Raw genomic sequence first — 3,967 nt, forward strand, 5'->3', positions numbered from 1 at the left:
GCAGAGCCTTTGGGCAAGACGCGGGAGGGCGGTGGCTAATGACGAGGGCGTGTCCGGGGTGCGTCTCCATGGCCCTAGTCCCCGAGGCTGACCTTTATTGTGCACCTACTTTTTGTTTTTAATCCTCACCGGAGGCTATGTTTTTCATTGATGGGGGGGGGGGGAGGGGGCGGAGAAGGAAGAGAAAGAGAGAGAAGGAGAGAGAGATCAATGGGTTCCCTCACTTATGCACCCCTGACCGGGAGTCCGAGGAATCGAACCCGCAAATCTTCGTGCTCCAGAGGACGCTCTAACCACTTGGCTACATGGGCAGGGCTGGTGCCTGCTTCCCGGTGAGGCTCTCTCCCCAGCTCCGAGATTGAAGCTCCGGGAGGGAAGGTGACGTCCAGGCAATGACTTTCCTGCAGTTGCAGCCACCGAAGCAGAGGTGGGACTCCAACCTGGGCTGCCACCCGTCCTGGCTTCTGTGGGCAGGGGGTGCTGGGTTCGCCCAGGCAGGGAAACTGGGCAGAGAGAGTTCGCCAGCGAGGACAGGGGGAGAGACTCCCGTGTCGCTGAGTCAGGCCGCAGGTGCCCGGCTGTTATCACCAGCTGAGGAGCATGCTTAAGAGCTGGGGTCCTGGAACCAAAGGTGTGGGTTCCAGTCTCATTGCCGTCACTTCCTAACCACGTGACCCTGCCTGGGTTCAACACTTAAAACTCTGGAGCAGGGTTGGTTTCTTGTTTGTTTGACCTGTAAAGATAATCACAGTACCTACGGGGTGTCCAAAATGTATACATATTTTAACAGCTGGTAACTCAATTTTGAAAATGAAATGTATTCTAATAAACACTGCCTATTTAATTATTCAAAGTGTGTGTGTATATATTTTTGGGGACACCCTATATATTATTACTAAATTTGGAACAAACGGAATGCAAGTATGTACAGTATTGCCTGGTGCTAAGGGATTGGTGGCCATTATTATTGTTCAGAAAGAAATAGGGGTTGGAAGTTGTTGGGAGCTTGGGTAGGGAGGGCTACACCTTGAACCCGGAGGCTTTATCTCCCAGGCAGAGGGTGGGCACAGGCACTTGGCCTCTCTTTAGTAGTCTTATCTTGAACAACTTCTGCTTTAGAAATGAGAACCCCAAAGGGCACCCCCAGCTTCTCCAGAGCAGTCTTCCTTCCTGTCAGGGATAGGGCGTCTGATTACCCTGGAAGTGGTGGCAAAGATGATCTTGACTAAACTCTACTCAAACTCCCTTCTCTACTAGGCTCTGACTTCTGGGCTTACCTGTGTTCATCTCGGCATTGCCCAGTCTTAGCAAGAATCCTGCTAAGTCAGTGTAGCCAGAATGCTCTACCTTGGTATCTGATGGGGGTCCTCAACCTTCAGCATCCCTCAGGTTATGTCTAATCACCTTGGCCTGCCTTCAGTAAGAATCTTCTCTTACCACTGATGCTTTTTTAAAATATATATATATTTTTTTATTGATTTCAGAGAGAAAGGGAGAGGGGAAAGAGAGAGAGATAGAAACAGCAATGATGAGAATCATTGATCGGCTGCCTCCTGCATGCCCCCTACTGGGGATTGAGCCCGCAACCTGGGCATGTGTCCTTGACCGGAATCAAACCCAGGACCCTTCAGTTCGCAGGCTGATGCTCCATCCGCTGAGCCAAACCAGCTAGGGTACCACTGATGCTTTTAATTCCACCCCTCCCCACTCTCTCTGTGTGTCTGTCTGTCTCAGTCTCACAGGCTGGCCTCCTCTGCAGGATTGGCTTCAGCCTACAGATTTTTTGGGAGTAAACTGGACATTTTACCTCTGACTATCTTCCCTTACCTCTGACCTCTTGTCATGTCTAAACAAGCCTATTGAAGCCAAGGAGATGCTGGCTTCCCCCCTTGAGTAGAACCCAGGTGAGTGAACAGTCCTTTTGTTGCAATATTCTCTACCTGAAAGAGCAACCGCACCACTCTCTCCCTCGGGGTGCACTGCTTTTCTTCGGAGCATTGTCTCCACCTGCATCCCGCCTGCATCATCTTATAGGTCTGTGTGCGCCAGACACAGCCCAGACACGTGCTGTTGTGTTTTGTTTATTTGAAACAGGATTTAAAACCATTTTAAGTCTACATTTAGAATTGGGAGTTTTCACCTAAACATGGAGATATCTGGCTTCTGGGGAACAATCTGATTGGCTGGCAGCATGGGGTCTACATCTCCCACTACTTCCTGTGTCCCTGACACAGAGGCCTGTGTCAGCAGCCATCTGTCATCATGCTGGCACTGCTGTGGGGTGTGTGTTTTTGTTTGTTTGTTTGTTTGTTTGTTTTTTTATTTAGAAGTATGTTTTTATTGATTGAAGAGAGAGGGAGAGAAACATTGATGTGACTTGTTCAAATTATCCCTTTCCACACCCTCCTGGAGCAGACAGAATGGCAGGCCTCCTGGCTGGACTTGGGCACCAGTTCTCTACACAGCTGCATGCCTTGGTAGTCCCAACAACACACCCATAACCAGGGGTAGTTCATTCTAAGATTCCGACTTTCCTGAGAAGCGGCCTGGTGCTGTAAGGAGAAACTGAGGCACATATGGGCCTGCTTTCTCCAGGTCCCACAAGGCTGTGGGGGCCGAGGGCAGTCCAGAAACCTGTCATCTGCCCTTAAAGATGCCTCCCACTCAGGGAGGTGGTGGTCTACAGAAATCAGTCATGGGCAACCCAGTGTCTGGTTCTGCCTGGTGCCCTCACAATAAAAACTGGGTACCGGATGTAAGGGGACAGGGAACAAAACATGAGACTGGAGAGTCTCTAAAGTTAAGGGGGCTGACGCCCTGGCTGATGTGTCTCCGTGGTTAGAGCATCCTCCCACCCACCGAAGGTTCAATGGTTCGATTATCGGTCAGGAAACATACCCAGTTTGTGGGTTCCATCCCTTGTTAGGGCACCTATGGGAGGCAACCAATTGATGTTTCTCTCTCTCTCCCCCTCTCCCTCCCCCTCCTCCTCCTCCTCCTCCTGCTCTTCCTCCTCCTCCTCCTCCTCTTCCTCCTCTTCTGGTATTTACAGGGTTAACATAACCTGAGAGATTACTAGTCATCAGACACTACATAGCTTCTTCTTCTTCTTCTTCTTCTTCTTCTCCTTCTTCTCTCTCTCTCTCTCACTCATCAATAAAAAAAACATCCTTGAATGAGGATTTAAAAAAATTAAGGGGTCGAACTAGGATAGATGTCTGGCTTCCAACCTCACTGAACTTCTCTGTGCCTCCGATTTCTCATCTATGAAATAGGGGTAACCCTACCTACCTCCTAGGGTTGTTTCAAAGAGGAATCGGGTTAATAATAGGAAAGCCCTTAGAACAGAGCCTGACTATCTTCCCTTACCTCTGACCTCTTGTCATGTCTAAACAAGCCTATTGAAGCCAAGGAGATGCTGGCTTCCCCCCTTGAGTACAAAGTACTATATAAGTAAAAAAGTAACTTCTCAAGGTCCCCTCCACAGTGGGAGGGTAGGTGTGGAAGGGAGACGGGGAAATGGCCCAATGCGGAGCCTCCGAGCACCAGCGTGTACTCACTGAAGGCGCGGGGTAGGGGGGCACTAATTACACACAACGCTGACCGGGGGCTCACCTATGCCTCGTCCCCACACTCACAGCGGTTCAGCCAGGGGTTCCAGAACTACATTATCCAAAATGCATCTCGCGCGCCCGCCTACGTGGCCTCCTGCCAACGCCTGACAGTCTCTCCGCAAATGGTGCGAGGATGACGTAACCCACAACACCTCCCAAAGACCCGCCTATCCAAACTAATTACTGTTCTTGACAGCCAGCTCGGCCAATCGCGCGAGGACTACGTTACGCCCCGCCCAAAGCTTCCCGTGGACCTGCCCACGCTGCCTCGTCCCCCAGCTGGACAGCTCGTTCAGCCAATGCCCGCGCCGTTCTGCTGCGTCCTGCAGTTGGGGTCCTCTACCTCCCCACCC

The sequence above is a fragment of the Myotis brandtii genome, unplaced genomic scaffold (genome assembly GCF_000412655.1).
Source record: "Myotis brandtii unplaced genomic scaffold, ASM41265v1 scaffold397, whole genome shotgun sequence".
Lineage (NCBI taxonomy): Eukaryota > Metazoa > Chordata > Mammalia > Chiroptera > Vespertilionidae > Myotis > Myotis brandtii.